We start from the raw sequence: 20,988 nt of genomic DNA, 5'->3' as shown, positions 1-20,988 counted from the left end.
TCCTACAGAACTGCAAGCCCACCCTCTTTACCTGCCCACTCAGTACCAGTCAAGCCTATGCTAGAAGGAATTTTCTTTTGGCCACCAGATGGACTGTAAGGATTCAGCATGCCCATCAGTGTGTTTGAGGCACTGTCCTTATACCTTGCGAGATCTACAGGCCACTGAAGCAAGTCAGCCCTAAGAACCAACATGTCAGTTCACACCTATGTGTACACATGCACACGTGTACCCACGAGCAGACACAACTCCATCACCACATAGACTTCTAAAGCAGTCTTTTTGTCTTATTCTGGTCAAGAACAATGCAGCAGTTAGATCAAGTTAGAATCTTTCCTTTCCCATTAGAATACAGGCCATGTGGGAGACCAGGAGTCTACTGCGAGGTGGGGCCATGCTCAGTGTGTCATTTTCTTCTATCCCCAAATAATCCCACTCTGAACAAATGTGAGGATCCTAAGATCTTGGCAGCATGACACTTTGGTTCTGGCCTTGACCTTTGGCCTCTAGCTCCCACCTCCAGACAGACAAGAACTTATTCTGGAAGTTTCTGAGAGCTTAGACATTACTCGGAGCCCCTTTGCGTGTGAAGTAATGAAACCGTGACTTAAGTCACAAAAACGGAATGATGTCAGAAAGGAACTGAAAAGTACAGCTAAGACTGACAGGACAGCAGGAAAAAAAAAAAAAAAAAAAAGAATTGTGCTCTGGCTGCCAGTGTGACCCAAAGGCAGAGGCAGAAGGTCAAAGAACACAAGAATGTCTTCATCTTATTCACCCTGGGGTGCTGTTATCTCTGGCTTCAGACATCCCCACAAAAGCTACCATCAGTGCAGAGCCTGCCCCACCCCCATCTCATCACCTCTCTATAGTAGACACCCATGCCGTGCCTTCTCTCCCCCACAGGTCCACAACAGAGTTAAACCCCAACACTACTACAGGGGGGGGCCTCAACTTCGGCTGGTGGCCCAGGTAAGCCTTACAATTTGAAGGCAACTGAGATAGTGAAGGTCATCATAGGGACCCTGGATGTGACCAGAAAGTAGGCAAACCCCAGAAAACAAGACCTCTCTGAGTGGGGAAGGCCTCTGACACAAGGGGCCACAGGACTAGCTCGGTCCAGCCTTTCTTTTTTCCCTTCTACCTAGGTTCCTCTTTTTCTTTTTTTTTCCTTCTTAATTTAATTGTCAGCTCACTTTCTGACAATCTCAAGAACAAGGCAGAGCAAACCAGCAACCAGGCACCATGTCCCTCAGAAGTGGCTCTTGTCAGGCTGATGGTGCAGGTTGCTAACCTAACTAAGCACATGTACACCTTGTTCCCTTTCTACCCACAGAAGGGATGCCATGGATGTGTGGTACCTCCTGTGGTTTACAATATTAAGCTCAGGCTGAGATTCAGGGTACCCCCAGGATGAGCCTAGAGGAGGGACACAGGAAGTCATAGTAGCCATATACCCATCTGTGCCACGAATCAAAGAGGTTAGCCTGAAGAGTAAGTGTCCCCCAAGGGAACCTGTATGGAATGTTGGCTGGGACACATACGCTTTATGTGAACTTGGACAAGCCGTTCGAAACCTCCAACCCTGGTTTCTTCCCTTCAAAATAGGTAATGAGAGTTGACACGAAAGAGTAAAAGCTCATGTGTATAGAATGTGTAGTATGGTGTGTTCCACAGAGAAAACCGCCTGACATCAACCAGCAGAGCTTACTGCACATGGCTGAAATGAATGTTAAAATGGTCCTCTAGGGCTGGGCGTGTAGCTCAGTGGGTGGAGTGCTTTCCTGGTATGCATGAAGCCTCTGTGTTCTGTCTTTTGTACCACACAAGCCTGCCATGACATTGTACACCTGGAATCTCAGCGCTGGGGAGTGAGAGGCAGGAAGAGATGGAGTCTGTCTGTCTGAATGAGAGGGTGTAGCTGGTGAGTAAGTGGTGGGCTAAGGATAATGCTGTGTGAAGCCTTGGAGGCAAGTCAGGAGAAACATAGGGGTTGTGTCCAGAGACCATCTGAGCCCCCTACTGGCCTCCACTGGTGTGCAGGAAGGCAGCTGTGGAGGCACCATGTAGAGCTTTTCTGGTTCCTTCTGGAGCCAGAGAGGATTAGCATTTCCACAGAGCGGCCCTGAGGATGCAGACACAAGCATACCTGAGCTACAGTATCATGGATAGAGAGAGATCTGGATGAAGCAGAGGACTGTAGAATCTGATTGTCTCCTCTCCACCCTACCCCCATTGAGTTGTAGGATACACATCCCTGATTACCCACTAACTCATAATGCCTGGAGCCAAAATTCCTTCACTTCCTGAGTCCTGGCTTCAGCGCTGTCTCTGTGAACTTGAACATGCTGCCTAACTACTCTGTGCCTCAGTTTCCTCTCTTGTAAAATGTGACAGCGGAACTGACTTCACAGTTGTGGAGGGTTAAATAACCCAGGTGTGGAAGCACACTTGCAATCCCAGCACTAGGGAGGCTGAGGCAGAAGGTCTTACTATGGCCTTACATAGATCTGGTCGTAAAACAAACCAAAACTACAGAATACTGAGGACAAATCTGGCACAGTGAGCTGCTCACGACCATTCTTTGCTTGTTCACCACTTAGAAGGGGGCCTCAGGTCTGACTTCCTTGAGGTCACAGACCATTCAGAGCTTGGCTAAGAGCACTCACTGAGCCTTCACAGGCAGCATGGTCATGGGCCACCAGGAGGGGCCCACTACTGAACAGCTCCTAAGGAGGAGACACTAGGGTAGTCTTGGGCTGAGTTCTGAATGAGGGTTTCCATGCTGAGCTGGCACAGGATGACAGCATCCCAGGGGAAGGAGCTTGGTTCTCTGTCTCTCCCTGATGGTGGCACCGTTCTAAGACACGGTTTTGAATCTTCACTTAAGCTGCTCTGATCTACCTGCCTCTTCATGACACACATACTCTTAGGAATAAGCCTTCTAGCTCCTCTTCCTCTATGGAATAACCAATGTTTACCATATAACCTCCCTTGCTTAGCAGGGTCAGAGAAGAAATGCCTCCAGAGGCGGATTGACCTGAGAAAAATGCTTTTACCCAGCTAGGGAAGGTCACTGTACATAAGAGTTGCCCTGGCTCAAACAGTGACTTCATGGTCCTCAATGTACCTTAGACATCTTTGCAGTATATGTCACCCCAGGATCATTCTCTTGGTTACACACTGCCCACACCTGGCACTACAGCCTGGCCCAGGACAAGATAACCTACATCTGCTGCACCTGGGCCACAGTGGTCCTCCCATTTGCCTCATCCTACCAGTCTTTCCGGTCTGAGAACTGGGAACCTGTAGCATACAGTCTATGAGACCGCAGTGCTGTAAGGCTTGGGCACATGGAGATAAAAACCATATCAATGACGTAGCAAACACATCCAGGATAAAGCCTCAGCAAAGGACATCCTGTGTGGATCCTGGGACTATGAAACAGCAAGCCCAACTTCCAATTCTCCACGGGACAGAAACAAATCTCTCTATAGCTTTGTTTGAGATATTTCACCTTTCCACTGCCGACTCTCCCCTCACCTGTCTGCTGTGCTATGGTGAGTGTGTGTGTGTGTGTGTGTGTGTGTGTGTGTGTGCACGCGCACACGCACGCTCACACACACACACTCATGCACATGCTATGTATGCATATGCCAGAGGTCAATGTCAGTGTCTTCCTCTACCTCTCTCTTTTAAGATAGGGTCTTACTGAGTAGCCTTGGCTGACATGAAGCACACAGAGTTCCCCCTGCCTCTCTCTCCCAACTGCTGCTAGAGTTAAACCATCAGGACCAACTCCACCTTATTTTTTTGAAATAGGGTTGCCTACCAAAATTAAGAGCTGACTGATTTGACAAAGCTAGCTAAATAATCATTGAGCTCCAAGGATCCTCTTGCTCCTGCCTCCTTCATGCTGGCAATCACCATGCCTGGCCTTCTACAGTCCCCAGGTTCCAAACTCCAGTTCTCAAGCTTATTTGGCTCCAACTTCTCCAAGTCTATTGATCTGTAAAAAAAAAAAAAAAAAAAAAAAAAATGGTCCAAGCCTGCTCTGTGCAGATCTAAGCTTCTGCTGTAGTCTAGGTGTGAATACTTCTGTGTTCCCTCTGAGAACTGCAAAGCTGTAACTCATGCAGCCTCTGCGTGCTGCCGTGAAGAGCACCATCCATGCCCGAGAGGGTGAGCTCACACACAGAGAGGTCCATGCCCGAGAGGGTAAGCCCGCACATAGAGAGGCACACGACGGCAGGGCTTCCTCGCCTGCAGGTAAGGATGAAAGGCTGAGTGAGCATAAACATTTATATTGTAAGGATTTGAAGCCACAGCCTTTGCAGCCATCCTGTGGGCACTGCAGGTGACTAGTGTGTTCCCTTGGTTTGTATCGCCCACACATCCATCACGCAGTGGTGGTGGTAACGGTAGGGGCTGTGCCATGCACACCTGAGGTGTCTGTGGGCAACTGACAAGCATGGCATGGATTGCATGCATGTCCTACAGGCGGTGCTCTGAGAAGCAGGTCCAGACAGAACTGTGAAAGAGAAGACAGTCTTCCGAGCAGAAGAAAACTGGTGATATTAACTAAGCTGCATGAACACACTTGGAGACAGCCTGGAGAATACCTGACTGTGTCTGGGAATTCTCCTCACCAATAACCTTGGCAGCAAACAGTCCTCTGAATAGAGATTCCCAAGTTATCCTCTATGTGTCCTAAAGAAGAATTCAGCTACACGGGCTTCCCCAAACCATCACATCCGACTCTTTGCCAATTCCAACACTTCACCTGGGATCACAAACCCTGCTGTGTATATAGAAATAAGCAAATAGATCTTCCCTTAGATGGACTGTGGGCTGATGCTTGCCTCCCTTAATTTAATAGAAAAAAAAAGAAACCAATCCCTAATATATGCAAATTCTGGATGAAGCCTAGTCATTACCAAAGATGCCATCTGTGAACGGGGACATCACTTCAGTGAGACTAGCCCAGGGCTGTCGGGGCAGCCTGGAGTTCATGAAGAAGATAGCCATCTTCCTAGCAGCTCATGACGCAGTAGCAGACAGGTGGCTGATTGCTCAGGAGTGAGAGAAGCCCATTTAACCAGGACACTATCAGCCTCAGATGCCGCTGTAGGGTCAAGGGCAGCTCCCCACCCACACTGTGACCAGGAACAGACAGCTTGTGCTGTACCTATCCAGAAGGCTGTAGCTCACCCAGAGGAGTATGCCTGTGTTTGCCTGTCACCTGTACATCATCCAAATCCTTATTCTTCAACAACAACAACAACAACAACAACAACAAAAAGCCCAAGTATGTAAACTAAAATATATTTCCAGGTAGCAAAGGGGAACGCTGTGTCATACAGTGTTTTCAGGATGTATCCCTCTGGAAAGGGCTCTGTGTCTTTCTAAAGCAAGGTCTATCTGGACCAGGCCCTGTATCTCTGCAGCGGGATCCATGACTGGAGCAGGCTGTTTTCTCTGTGTCTTTCTGGAGAGGTCTGTTAATTTGGGACACCTGGACTCCAGATTTTTGGCTGTGTGGCCTCTCATGTGTTGAGAAGATTGTCAAGGAAGTTCGGTGTAAGATGTGTCCTAACTCAAAGGGTAGGTACATTGACAGCCATAGAAGAATGATGTGACTTTGCAGGTGGTCCCCAAGGGGACACCTGTCAGTATGGTGACTTGCCTCTGCTCTTGGGAAGCAAGCATCTCAGAGACATCAGTGAGATGAGGAAAAAAAAAATCCACAGAGGATGTGGAATCTGTTAGCAGGGAGAAACAGAAGCAGGGTAGCGCCAAGATCTGTATACACAGTGTGGTATGGTGTCTTAAGATGAGACTCTGTCTGGAGCCACCTGCCCAACTGCAAGTCCCAGCTCTGGTGTTCACATCTGGGTGACAATGGACCAGTTCTCTATACCTCTGTGGCTCAGTTTCACAATCTGTGAAGTGGGAACAATAACAGGACTCTCTCTGTTTACAAAGGACACTGGCCACCCCCTTTGCACCCCAATCCACCAGTCAGCACAGAGAGACAGAGAAGGTTTCAGGTCTATAGACAGGGAGAGGAGGTCCTAACCCTTGAGTCCAGTTGAAGCCTCTCCCCAGTTAGTCAGTCAAGGGTTCCAACACAAAGGCTGCTGACAGAGTTAATACCTCCTTTTCCTCAGAGCCGGTTTATGCTAAAACAGTAACCAAGTGTGCTTAAGGCCAAAGTCTGTATGACTTTCAAGTGAGTCTTTATTCTTTTCACAGATAATTTTCTAGGAATCTCCGGAAAAAAAATGCTGTTTAAAGTAAAAGAAAAAAAAAAACTTAGCTTTTCTGTAACCTATGACCTAGCATTTTACCATTTCAGAGCTTCCCACCCAAAGCACAAGAACCACCTGTGATCTCACTTAGGTTTCTTATCGACCCTCTTGAGATGGAACTCCCGAGGCCAGGGAGATGCACGTGGCTGCTGTAGGCACTTAGCTGCCGCCTTTGAGAAGCCGGTGCCTGTGCTCTCAGATGGTCCTGCTGTTTTCCCCGAATGCCTTCCTCTAATCTTCATGCTGAATTTTGTGTTGAAACATGAGGGGCTGGAGAGATGGCTCAGTGGTTAAAAGGTCCTGCTACTCTTGCAGAAGACCTGGGTTTGGTTCCCAGCATCCATGTGGCGGGTCATCACCATCTGTAACTCCTATTCTAAAGGACCTAACACCCTCTTCTGGCCTCTGAGGGCACCAGCCTTGCACGTAGTCAACACACATAATTGCAGGCAAACATTCATACACATTAGAAAATAATCTTAGAATTTATTTTATTAAAGAAGTCTTTTCGTAAGCTCTATCTCTGTTTCATATGGCTCACCCTGAAATTGTTTTCTGTAGAAAAGCCAAGTCTCTGGCTTTACATGAGTCAAGGTTCCTAAAAGATTAAGGGAAGACTCCTCAAACTGCTGCAGGTGACAGTGTGGAGCTGTGGCTCCATCCCTGACACTAGCTTTTAATGCTGTTTGACTTAACCATAGCAGTGTATGAGCCACAGTATTTCAATATGCCCACATGGATTATGACTTGCCGAGAAAGGTAAGACAAGTAGGGTCTGCAAGCATGAGGCCAGTCTCTTCCCTTAAGCAAATGTAGAACACTTATCTTTGGGGTATAGTACTGTTTCCATCATATCCAGAGCCCACTGGAGGCCAGTGTGCAAGCCCAGGGCACTGGGCCCCAAGCACTGTCACCAGTGCCTGGTGTGGCCTTTGCACGGTCTCTGAGCCCTTGAGACTGTTTCTCTAGAACAGTCTGTGTGGAGTACCCACAGCCTGCATCAGTTCTGGACTGGGAAGCATATGCCACCCAGAAAAGGTCCTTGAGACATAAGGACACAGAGTCAGCTTACATAGATGCACACCTGCCTTGTGAAGCCATCACTGTCTCTAGCTGTATAGCCGTCTGCTTGTGCTCTGTGCTGAGCTCAGGCCCTGGGAGGCTTCTGCAGGGTCCTCCAAGTATTTTATACTTCTTTATAGCACAATTTGCAAAATAAGTTGAATAGGATTCTGGGGGCAGAAATTCATCCATACACACAATAAGCAAATGCCTCATTTCTCAGCCTCGAGTCTGACGGGGAAAATTACAGAGCGGGGAATCACTCCCAGAGAAAAGACCTGTCACTCTCAAATTCCAGCAAAAGACCAGGACTACAAAGGCTGGGGAACGCTCCCGCACCTTTCGAGGAACAATCAGCACAAAGCTGTGCCTGACAGAGTGTGCACACAAAGGCCGCCTGGGATTTTTAGGGTTATTGGTGGAGCATAATTAGTAGTAACAGGACAAAAGTAAGGAAGAAACACACAAAGGCACAGAGGAAAAATGGTTCATTACGATGTGCTGGGCGGGAGAAAGGCCAATTACTCTGCAGGTTGGACACAAACCCAGGAGGCCGCCCTGAACCCAGTAGCCCTGGGGAGCTGCTGGTCTCCTCTGCAAGGACAAGGGCAGTGGGCACACAATGTCTTTAGGCACCTGCCAGACCCAAATGGTGGAGAAAAGCCCCGTACTCCCCCAGCTCCATAGGATGAGGGTGTGTGACCCCAGGGCGTCCTGCCTAAGGAAGATGGAGCCAGGCTGGAACCGGGCAGGGAGGCACTGACCATTGATGATCTTTAGGTGGCTTTTACTTTATTTTTCATTTTGTTTATTAGTGCTTACCCATTTGAACATATACTACTTTTATAATAAGAATCACCAGTAGAAATCATGTTTAAAATTCATAATGTTCTACGTTCAATGTGACATTTACAAAGCAGGCACGGACCGGTTGGGAAGTGTCTTTCGGGATGAGAAAGAACACCCAGAGAGTGTTTCTTATGTAATCATGTCTCCTCATTCATAGCTTAGCTTTATTTCAGTGGCTTCTATGTCATCCTGAGTTAACAGTTATGAAGGAGAACTTTCAGTCCTAAATGAGGTTGGCTGCTTCACACGGAACACCCCAAAGGGTCTCCCTGATGAGAGCTGTGGGTGGAGCAAGCCTCCACCACCTTCCTCACTCAAGGTCAAAGCAACAGCAGGCCCTTTACACACCTATCCTTCGCTCAGCAGAGGTCTCACTCTAAATGCTGCTACTGAGCCAACACCTCTGGATGAAGTGGTTCCAGCACCTCCAATGAGCCCTTTCCTGGTTCTTAGCTTCAAGGTTTCCAATATACGCATGTGCTTTTATACTTCCACATGGACAGATGCTGGCTATCCATGCATCAAGAAGACAGCCTTGCTGCCAGGCTCTGGACTGCTGTCTGACACCCACCACCTCCTGGGATTCCCCGTGCCTTAAGACCTGAGCTCTATGGCAGTGTGTGCACAGCTGGGTGATCTGAGGTGCTGTGCTTCACGGCACTGTGACTGAACAAAACAGGCCGCCGGGACATCAATGTTTGTCAAGCAGTACTGAGTAATGTTCCCCGTTTTGCAAGATGTTTTCTCAAAATAAAACTTAAAGACAGACACATTTCAACCGACATAAGAGAAGGATAGCTTTTTACCATTCTTCCCAATCTGGAACTGTTTCGGCAGCATCTGACGCTAGTAACAGACAACACAGCTACTGCAGTCACACCAGGCTCCTCAGAGCACACATCTCAGTCAGCCACAGTATGACTGTGTTTATGATGTTTCAGTCCATCCTGCCTCCCGAAACAAAGGTAGGGTCATTCCTGTCTTGTTGTGGGTTGCCCTGGTGTTGTTTGTATTCTGATGTTAATTCTTTTTTTAAGAGGGAAGATCTGCCCCAAGGAAGGGGAGATCATGTACTTGGGGTGATTTCATGTGAACCTTCTCCCCATTCTAGGTGGTCAAATAAAGGCCAGAGCCTGTGATTGGGCAGTGGAAGGAAAAGGTGAGGCTGGAGGTTTTAGAGAGTCAGGGAGGAGAGGAAGGAGATGGAGGAAGACAGAGGAAGAGGAGGTGGAAGGAAGATGGAACAGAATCACATGGCCTGGAGAAGCCTCAAGTAAGAAGGGAATCTCATAGCTGGGGAATAGAGCAGTGTAGTGATAAATCTGCCCAGTCTAGGCATGCAGCTTGTAAATATTGTAACTAAGTTGTGTGCTTTTTGCACAGGCTTATTGGGGTTGGAGATTTACTGCAACACTGTCTTCTGTTCCCAGGGTGGAGGGCCCCACAACGGGGGCTTCAAAAGATACTTGTTTGTAGCACCCAGGTAGGTAGAGTACTTTAAGAGTCCTGGACACACTACACCAGAGAGTAGTGTGAGTCCTCGAAAGAGCCACCTTTTAGAATGGAAGTCAAATCTTGCCAGCAGCAGCCAGCAGCAGCCCAACCTTCCTGAGTGATACGTGAGAGATCACTTGGTTCTCAGTGGCCCTGGAAGAAGAGAGCTGGGAATGCCATCTCCTGCCCCACTTCAAAGTTCCAAAGACGCAGGCATCCTTTCTGACATGCAGGCAGCTCAATGCCTGGAGGTGAGGACCTGAAACTAAATCACTCCTCAGGCTCAGCAGCTGCCAAAAGTTACTGACTGACATGTCCCAGAGCTCAACCAACAGCGTGGCTCTCACCGAAACAGTCCTTCTCTTTCAAGGTTTCATCTCTGGTGTTTCTGAGGAACGGGGCATTGAAATCAGGGGAGCGGTGTAAGAATGAAAACAGGAGGTAGCAATTCAACGAGCATGCTCGCTCTTACATAATCCGCGGGCAAGACGGGTTTCTATAAGAAGTTGCAATGCTTCACCTGAAAGTGGGATCTTCAGATGCAGAGCAGGGAACACTGAATGTGCCACGCCCAGACTCTTCTGGGTGTTGCTGCAGCTTATAGGACAGGAAAATAAAACCCCTGCCTCCAACGTCTGAGCACTCCCCACACTGGAACTTTCAAGTGCTTGGGGTGTGGGTGGGGAAGTAGTGAATCCCAAGCCCACCAAGTTCCCCAGGATCTCAGCAAAGGAAACCAGCCTTCCTCGGACATTCATGACTCAGTTTCAAATCAGACAGTTTGAAATAGCCGAGTCAGTGGGAAATCAATCATTTGTCTTAGGGGGGCAGCATGGGCCTGCCTTGGAGAGGCTGGGACCTTCCTAGCATTCTATTTAGTAAAAGGCAATGGGCAATCACCACTGACATCTTCACTAGCAACATCTGTAGCACACTCTTCTCAGTCTCTGGGAACCATGCACAGTGGTTTGCCAGGGTTGGAAATGGCCTCCCTGCACAGCGGCTCTTTACACATCAATATCTTAGTTCAGTGTATTGACTGCTCTCCATTGATCACCCAAAGGCCCCCTGCCAGGTGCTGCAGTCTGTGCAGATGCGGCCCTGGGGGGGAAACCGAGGCGGGCCTCAGCCCGGTGCTGGAGGCAGGGCAGGTCATACAGGAAGAGTGGCAACTGTGCATGTGTGCATGGCTATAAATGGGGAGGGTGTGAACGGGGGAGGGGGTGAAAACCACAGGACTCAGCCTGGTGTTCAGATGAGGTTAGTCCCCTGGGCCAGAATGGGGTCTGAGCACACAGGGCTGACAGATGGGAATGGTGGGCACTGAGGAGAAGCAGGGCCTCTCCAGGGCGGAGGGTCAGAACAAAGGCTCAGAGCAGAAGAGCCCAGGAGTGGCTTGAGGCTGGGAGAAGAGGGGCCTAGGACACAAAAGGTATTCAGGCTTCCATTCTGCTGTTGCTTAATTAAGCCAAAGGGCAGGGCCATGGAGGCTGTGTGTGTGTGCTGAAGCAGCTGCTCTGGGGCTCATCAGCCCCTTCCCCCTCTTCCCTCTCCACCCTCTCCTCCAATGCAGACCTCAGAAAGCAAAGGAGTGCCTCTCTGTGGGGTGTGGGGGTGTGCAGGTCCCTGCCTGGGGTTTCATGTCCATGACACTACTGAGGGTCCCCCTGCACCTGAGGGACAGAGTCTGCTACTCTGTTGGAGGGAAACTTGTGAGTGGGCAGGGGTCCAACTTGTCCAGAGGAGGGGATGAACCAGGGAGTCACAGCCTAGGGCACTGCTGGCCAGAGCATCTTCCCCACTAAGGCGAAGCTCTGTTGCACAGCTGCACTGAGTCAGCCTGAGGTGTGGAACTGTGACCATGAAGGCAAAGGTAAGTAAACAGAAAGCCACAGTACAGCCCCATCTCAGGGCTCCAGAAGCATGGCCCATTTCTCTGCCCCCCAGTTTCACTTGGGGAGGGAGGGAGTCACTTAAGGCTTAGCATTTTTATTCTCCACTGAATCTGGGAGAGAAGAAGAAAGCCACAGGGGTCTGGGTGGGGTCTGAATAACACAGGTCTGCAAAGTAAAAATAATTTCCATCTCAATTAATTGTCTTGATTTACTTACAAAACTTGATTTTATTTTCTCCTGCTTAAAACCTCTCTGTCTCTGTGCAGGGCACTGGGTGTGTTTGCCTAGTGCTTTTTCATGGGGACTATCTATCTGGCTTTGCTCCTGGACATCTGATATATCTGGTTTCAGTATATTTCAGGGCCTATACAATTGTATTCTGTGGGTGCTTCTTTATGTAACTTCATTTTGCTTCACTGTCTTTGAGGGGAGAAAAAAGGAAAATGACGGCACTCTTTAACTATATTTAAAAGAACAAAACAAAAACAAAAATAACAGGCTTCCAGCTATCCTCAGCAGATTTCTGTTCCCGTATAGTTGGTGTGACAGTCGCCCTACACACAGGTTCTGTGTAAACTTTTCTAATTGATCTGCTATGCTATGTCACAAGTCACATTGTATTCTTCAAACAATGTGTCCTGGATTTTTAGACAGTCACCTTTACTTACTAGTGTGATTATAATAATTAAGTACCTGTATGTATGGACACATACAACCTTACATCCAGATACTTAATTCTGCTGGTTGTTATACAAGATTTGCTAAAACAAATCTTGTGGGTTCAGAATGTAGTTCTGTTGGTAGAATATTTGTTTGTATAGAGTCCTGGTGGGGAGGGGGGTTCTATATTTATTTATTTATTTATTTATTTTTGTTCAACTTGAGACACAAGCTAGAGTCTTCGAGGAAGAGAAAACCTCAGCTGAGAAAATGCCTTCCTCAGGTTGGCCCGTAAAAAAGTCTGTAGGTCATTTCTTTGATTTATGATTGATGTGAGACGACCCAGCCTACTGTGTGTGGTGCTGCTATCCCTGGGTCCTGTACTGAAAAGAAAGCCAGCCTGGCAAGAAAAGGAGCAAGCCAGTTTCCAGTGTCCCTCCATGGCTTCTGCTTTAGCTGCTGCCTCCAGGTTCCTGCTTGAGTTTCTGCCCTGGCTTCCCTTCATAACAAATTGTGATGTTGAAGTGTAAGCTAAATAAACCTTTTTCCCTCTAAGCTACTTTCGATTATGCTGTTTTACCACAGCAATAAACTAAGAGTAAACGGAGGCACTGAACACGCACAAAGCCCTGGTTTCAATGTCTAGTACGATGTACCAGTCATCCTGGTGCATACATGAAAGCCAACACATTTGGGAGGTAGAGACAGGAGGAGCAGAGTTCAAGGTGAGCCTGGGCCATGTAACATTGTCTCAAAAGAAAATCTTTAAAGACTGCCGGCTCTTTTGTGTTTGTATAAATGACCCACCCACTACACTCACATCATGATTGCCAGTAATTTTCCTAAGCAGAAACTGAACACTTAGGGCATCAGAGTATAAGTGAGGAATGAAGGAAGAAAAGAAGGAAGGGAAGGAGGGAAGGCCAGAAAGAGGGAGGGAGGGAGCAAGGGAGGGAAGGAGGGAGAGAAAGACAGAGGTAGAGACAGAGACACAGAGAGAGACAGAGACAGAGAGAGACAGAGAAAGGCACACAGATGCACAGAGAGAGAGGCACACACACAGGGAGAGAGACAGAGAGTCAGAGACAGAGAGACAGACAGAGAGACAGAGAGGGAACAGAATGAAGATCACTGCTACAGGGTTCTCACTGTGAACAGGCACAGTCACTCCCAGACCTACACTGAGAGCACCATGTACCCACCCCTCTGCCTTTCCCAAGCTTCTGCCTTGAGCCCCGGGGAGACTCCTTTTCTCTGGTCTCCTCCTTTCTCCCGGGCCAATCCCAGGCTCTTATTTGCTCCAAGTCCTCATACTCCTCACCTGCTACCCCGAGCTCCTTTGGCATCTTCGGAGTCAATTGTCTCTACCAGGCACACACAACACTGGAGTCCTTCACAAACGCTGGTGCCACCTTCATAAGAAACCAAGTTTAGCAAGTCCTGGCTAGCTTGGAATATTCTCCTGTTAGAAGATATAAGTCTTGTGGTCTTGCTCCATGCTTTACAATTCTCAGACCTTAATGTTGCCTGGGTCTCCTGAAGTGTTCACATCTCAGGATCAGCTCCATGTGCCCAGGGGCTTAGGACAGAACCCACACTCAGTGAACCTACCACCCAGGGCTGGAGAGGGAACAGAGGAGTTCCAGACCCAAGGGGGTGTCCTACAGATCCAGAGCCTGGCAGCTGCTCAAAAGCCCTTGCAGCGCAGAGGAGCATCCTCTGCACATTTTCTCCCAGGCCTCGGGTTAAACTGCTTCCCCAGGTCTCAGTCTTGGGTTTACACTTTGCTGGGTTGACATCTGCAAGCAACCTTCACCCCCACCCCAGTCCTTCCTGGTCTGACTGCAGTTGCTTTCCTCAAAGCTCTCTTTCTCTGTATGGCTAGGAAGCTCTCCTTTGTATCCCTGGGCCTCACCAGGCCCCTTACCCTGCCAGTGTAGATCTGTTGAGAGCTTCCTGAAAAGCAGCACTACCCGTGGGTGACATCATCACACACTGGAGCATGTTGTCCCCTGCCTTTGCCCACAGTCTGCTCTGCAGCTGCCATGGTCACCTTAGAAACTGAGACTTTACAAGTACTTCACTCCTACACCAAGGCTCTTTACCCTAGGGAGTTGCCAGCTTTGTTGAATATGGACCAAGGAGTCACGTGCCCTGGCTGCGAGGCTCCTCTGCCCTGGAGGGAGTCCAGCTGTGCTGTGTGGGTCCCTCTGCTTTCTGTTAGGATGCACACAGCTCACCCATGTTCTCTTTACCTGCTCCGACCTCCTAGTGTCCCCCTTGGTATGTGTCAGCTCCCCATTTCTTCTACTCCTTTTTAAGCCCCAGCCGAGTCCACCTCTATGTTCCTGTTTACTCAGCTTTTATCCCAGAGATCTGACTAATGGCAGTGGGATTCTCCTCACTGGCATTTCCTATCCAGGCACTCTCACCTTGGTGTGACCTTGCCAGGCATTGAAGGATATAACTACAGATCCTTAACACTGACCAGAATTCAGTACTATCTGAAGGCCCTAGACTCAGGACTCACAGGAACATCTTAGCCCCTCCAGCGACATTCCACAGAAGTTCGCCCCTCTCTGTGGGAGGGCCTGCCTGGTGGGTCTTCCCTGTTTCTCCTAGTATGTGTTTTCTTTGCAGATTCTACTTCTGAGACACTCTGAATCAAGATCCAAGGCCAAATCAACCCCATCTATGGGGAAACACATGACAAAATAGAGATGTGCGTCAGGACCCCACACAACTCATCACTCGTCAGAACACGCTGCATGAAGCCCCAAATCACCTTTGGCTCTTAGTTCAAATAATGAGAAAGAAAGAAATTTACAATATGAATAATGCAGAAAGAATTCAATTCAGCAGATAAGGAGACACAGACCATTGTTCTTTGACTGTGGTCGCTAAAAAAACGAGAGGCTGCCCATCCATCAGAGCTCATACTGCCCTTTCTACAGCTTGCAAGCACACTCCCAGCACTCGGTGGCTTGAATCAGCAGTCTTCACTACTGCACCAGCTTGAAGTGGATCCATGATTCCTGCCTTAATACCTAACCTGCCTGATCTGAGGCATCTCAGGCACCACAAAATGCCTTACCCACACTCCTGCACGGTTGGTCTCTCTTCTTTTATGACCCCATACATTTGTAAGCTGACCAGAGGAGACCCGTCTGCTGGAAAACTATTATCTTAGTATCACACCATAGATGTTTGCTAACATGATGTACCTAACATCTCATCTCTAAACAGTCATAAACCAAGAAGTGAGGGGTGTCCCTATTTTCTCTCTTCTGTAGGTCCTTCTACCAGGGGAGGACTTTGGTGATAGGTTGAGGGTGTCATGAACACATGGGTGGCAGGTGAGTGCTGTGGTCGGAGTGTGCTCATAGTCTAGAAGCTGCTGCCCTAATATGGTCCTTGAATGAGTATCACTGGAGATGTGGGGCAAGTCAGGGACATCTGGAGTCAGTTTTGCTCTCCTGTCTAACAGGGAAGCAAGGACCTCAGCTCAAATGATCCTTGTGGCTGTCCTTTACAGAGCTGGCTGAGGGAACAGAATTGAAGAATGTGCGTTAGGGAACCCCAGGAAGGGTAGTGGCCATCAGAGCAGTTTCCAATTTTTCTAGAGGTGGCTTTTTCTTGATTCTAGCAGTAAAATTAATAAGGTAAGCTAGAAGTGTGCCCATGCTTCTGAGAGGACTCATACTTCCCAAAGATGCCACTCACCTGCCCTGTACCATCTAGACAGCAGAAAGTAGCCAAGAAAAGCCACCTCTGGTATAGGAAGGATGAATTAATGACCTTTATTCTTCTCTATCCCTCACATAAAGCTTCCTAGGAACTATTATTTAAAAAATGAACAGGTCTGCTAATAAACCACAGAAGTAAAATCAAACAGTACCATATTAACAAAAGGAAACCAGGGCTGGTGAGATGGCTCAGGGGGTAAGAGCACCCGACTGCTCTTCTGAAGGTCCAGAGTTCAAATCCCAGCAACCACATGGTGGCTCACAACCATCCGTAACGAGATCTGGCGCCCTCTTCTGGAGTGTCTGAAGACAGCTACAGTGTACTTACATATAATAAGTAAATAAATCTTTAAAAAAAACAAACAAACAAAAAAAAAGGAAACCATCAAATCAGGCCTTAGGACCCTCATGAACTATTGGCTCCAATACCTCTTACTTCTACATGCCTCACTAAGTGGCTTGCTGTTTTAAAGACCAGCTAACTAAGAGTGTCCTGTGGTCTAGGACGGGTGGCATGCTATACTTTGCTTACATATTTCTCTGGCCATCTTCCAGTTTTGGTGTTCTCTGAGGATGGGTCTCACCTCAGGAGCTGTGCCTGAGGAAGCATTTCTTGCCCAGGCACCTCTGGAGAACACTGATCTGGGAACTGTATGCTTTGAAGTTTACAGTTTATGAGAAGAATGAACTCTAAATGGCTTCGCTCTGGAAAAATACTCAGGCCTGAGCTTGCAGAAGCACTCTGGTCACTGCAGCTCAGCATACACATGTTTTATCGGGGAATGGGCACACAGACATATGATATCTTCAGACAGGGAACGGGCAGATGCTGCAGACAGGACATGGACACAGGCTTCAGACAAGGAGTGAACACATGCTACACACAGAGAATGGGCACGTGTTTCAGACAGGGAATCAGACATTGAGGACTGATGAGCAACTTTCTCTTTGGCATGTTTCCTTGGATGTCACAGTCCAATCTCAAGACACATGCAATTGGTTACCAATTCAAGGGTCATTTAGCATGTGCTTAATTTATAGCATGGTCCAGTAATGTTTCAGGACATCATAGGCCCAGGAAAAGTAGGAGGAGACCCCCTTGGAAGTGCTGACTACTCTACACTCTGTAATGTTTGTAAAGATAAAATAGAAGCACTCCAATTCCTAGGACTGACTGTTCAGTAAGCAGAATTGTCCCTAACAACATTACATGTTAGGGTGTCTGTCTAATTTTGAAACAAAAGAGATTTTGCTTCTGGGATATTTGCACAAAAATATTACTTCAACCTGAAAATTTACTCGTAAAGCTGGGACAGCTATCCCAAAACACGTATTCAAGTCCAATGGAAAAGGCTTTCCTAAAACCTGTGGTGGGGTCAAGTGTGTCCAGGAGGAATTCAGTGTGTTTCTGACTTAATTAGAAGGCATCCAATCCTTTCCCCATTACATGACTAGTGATTACACCAATTATGGAAGATTGAAGTCACCTCGACAAGGAAGTGTCTATTAATTCATAGGAGACTGAACCAATGTGTAACTGGTCATCTTCTCCAGAACTCAGCTTCCCTCGGCAGAGGTGAGCAGGTCCCTTAGCACAAGTGCACCGAGCACCCTCAGAGTGCAGCAATCACCAGGCTCTGTCATTACATTTATAATCACTGGCTAATGGAAGCCACAACAACCAAGCGACATTTAGTGAGTCCATTTTCAGGCAGGCCCCTAGCGTGACGCACCCTTTCCTCTGGGTTTGGTTCCAAAAGGCCTCCAAGTACACAAGGAAGCCTGCTGGGTATTGTGAAATAAACCATCAAAAGAGAAGTTGCTGAACATTCTGTAAGAGTCTCTGCTCCTGTCTTGGGGAGGGAGAGTGGGCCAGCAGAATACTAAACTCACTCACTGCTCAGAGATGATCAAAGCCATAAAAAAAAAAAAAAAAAAGATGCAGAATTCAAAGGGACTAGGAAAGAAGAGGGGAGAATGTCTTCTAATCATCTAACAACTTATTTTTGGCATAGTTTTTACCCAATTACCTCCCACAGAACTGGGACACCTGTGTGAGTAAGAGGCAAGAAGTAGCCAGGGACTGACCATCATGATTCTGTGCCTTTCAATGAGTGGATACACAGACCTACGTGCTCGTATAGGCATGTAAGCATGTGTACGTGCACACACGTAGCATAGGAAGGCAACTATGAAAAAAAAAGGTAAACAAAGTTGTTTTGTTTTTGGGTTATGTGGGGGGTGAGGTCATGAAGGACAGGCGTAACTCAAGCATGTTTTATAAATTTAGAGGAAAACAACACATTGAAGCAATGAGGAAAGCTCTGTTGAAGTTCACAGTGACCTTTGAACATGTATTTCAGCTGTCCAAAATTTAAAAGCATGAACAAATTAAGCTTCACTGTATTAGCTGAGGTGACTGTGGCTAATACCTTGGAACAAGATCAAAAGCAAGAACCTGCCAAGAAGATTTGGTTTTCAGGAGGGGGGGGCAGAGAGAGAGAGAGAGAGAGAGAGAGAAGAGAGAAAGCAAGAAAGTGAGAGAGCCAGCTCAGAAGTTGAGAGAGCTCCCTACTCTTTCAGATAGCCAGAATTTGTTTCCCAGCATCTATACTGGGTGGCTCACAGCCACCTACAGCTGTTCTAGCTCCTAGGAATCTAATACCCTCTTCTGGCTTCTGTGGGCTCCAACACACGTGTGGCATCCCCCACCCATTCTCTCTCCATCCCTTCCTCCCCTCTCTTCCTTCTCCCTCCTTCTCCCTTCTTTCTGCCTCCCTTTCTCTCTCCCTCCCCTTTCTCCTTTCCTCTCTATCTCTGCCTCCTCTTCCTCTCTCCCTCCCTCCCTCCCTCCCTCCCTCCTTCTCTCCCTCTCTCTTTCTCTCTCTCTTACCTCTTTCTTTTCCTCTCTCTCCCCTCCCCCTCTTGTTCACCCATGGGGCATCAACATATATATACAAATACAGGAGAAGAAAAGGTGAACATGTTTAGAGATGTTTTCAAGGGTCTAATAATTCATATTCAAGACTGCTTTGAGGCCATTTCAAGATGGTCATTCATAGCCCATGGCACATGGTTATGTGCCTGGCTGGCAGTGGTGGAGTTTACACCTATGCCTCAAAGGTGCTGCATGAAGGGCAGAGCACAGGAGAAGTCTCCCAGTTCCTGTTGAGACGATCCTACTACCCACACTGGCCCTGGCGCTGTCTACCATGAGGAATCTCTTTGGGGGCTATGTGGAGAAAGGCAAGTTACAGCCAGAGGTTGTATGTGGAGCCCACAGCATCTTAATCTCTATGCCTCCCTCCCCTTTCTTCACAGTCAGAACACCTGTACTCTGCTGTGTTCTCACTACACGAGCATGTAGCTCTTTCACTTCCAAGGTAACATTACATTCTGTTGGTAACCACACATAGTGTTCTGCCATCTACGAACATCCCTGGGTAACTTTCAACCCACTCACAGCATAACGTTTTCCCCCTTTATAAACTTAAAATAATGAACTATTCTTCTGTCCCCACAAAAAATAAAACAAAACAAAACAACAACAACAAAAAACACAGCGGCAAAGTGTTCATTTGTTCCTGTGATCACTGAAAAAAAGTGTGACAAACTCCAATCACAGTCTCAATGACACAATAAGCAAATATGGAAGCATAAAATATATACATATTGTATATTCATATATAATATATGAATTGGTAATTAAATCTATGGTAGGCAAAACACTGAGGTACATTCTCACACACAAAGATTTAGTAGTAGGTACATTCATTCAAGAAGACCCTATTCCTGAAATTTGTAGTTGCATGTTATAGGGTTTTTTTTTTTTAAAATTACATTTATTTATCGAGCGATCACGCCATATGGTGTGTGTGTGGGTCAGAGGATAACTTGTGGGAGTTTTTTTTCCTTCCACCATGTGGATTCTGGAAATAGGGACTTTCACTAGCTGAGCCATCTCACAGGCTTCTCAGCTTTGCTCTTTTGGCTTAAAAAGAAGATTTTAAAACATGAAGGTTGTTTCAATGACAACAATGGAAAATTCAAAGCCATAAGACCACATAGACAAATACAGTGCTTCTTATTTCCAGAGAAGCCTTGAGTAACCACAGCTGTGAGCTTTCAATGCATCCAGCTAAACCCAAAGCTGACAACCACGTGATCACCATGTGCTGAGGCCTGGCCTGCTGAAAACAAGCCAAAGCAACAAGACTGCCCTGCATGAATGGCAGAGCACAGGGGAAGTCTCCCAGCTCCTTCCAAGGAGCCTGCTGGTTGGATGAGAGCAGACCCCATCTTATCAGGGAAACTTGGTATAATGACACTGGTCAATGACTTCAGAAATAAGCCCAGTCATTTCACTTCCAACTTTTTTCTAGATCCTATTTTTGAAGAAAAACTTTCCCCCATCTTTTCTTTTTTATTACTCTGGACTGAAGAAAAGCACACATTTCATTTATTGTCGGGATTACAGATTCTTATTAAACAAACCAGAGCTCATTATAAAATCAATATCAACTTAACCACCATGCCCCCAGGAGGAACACAAAAAGGTCACTCTAAGAAATTCAAACAGTTTTCTTGCTGCAAGGACATGATTTTAATCACAGATACTATTAATTAGAGCTGTCACCAGGAAGAGTTTTTTTTTCCCCTTTTGTTGTTAATTATCACAAACTAAGTATGCATAAGTATGCATTTTTCTACCCACAATCTTATAAAAATTAGTCATTTCTGCATGCGAGTCCAACCTTTCATTCTATCAATATTTTATATTTGAATTTCAAAGTATATCAAAGGATGCCATGCTTTATGGAAACCTCCGTCCTTATGATCTCTGTCTCTCTCACACAGAAAGAACTGAGGAGTGTGGAGTGTGATTATTTATTTATGCTCTGACACTTGCTTGGCCCTGAGGACCTAGCATCCTGTATTGATGGTCTTGCTCAATAGAATTTCTGGGTAAAT

At 47.1% G+C, this 20,988-nt stretch overlaps 1 protein-coding gene across 1 annotated transcript in view; it reads right to left on the bottom strand.

The window, feature by feature from the left end:
* Ptprn2 (protein tyrosine phosphatase receptor type N2) overlaps positions 1-20,988 on the bottom strand; it is a 748,763-nt gene that overhangs the window by 92,481 nt on the left and 635,294 nt on the right. The gene's annotated exons all lie outside the window — the stretch shown is intronic.

This window comes from Mus caroli, chromosome 12 (genome assembly GCF_900094665.2).
Source record: "Mus caroli chromosome 12, CAROLI_EIJ_v1.1, whole genome shotgun sequence".
Taxonomy (NCBI): Eukaryota; Metazoa; Chordata; class Mammalia; order Rodentia; family Muridae; genus Mus; species Mus caroli.
The sequence above is the reverse complement of the archived record's forward strand: the minus strand, read 5'-3'. Positions and strand labels throughout refer to the sequence as shown.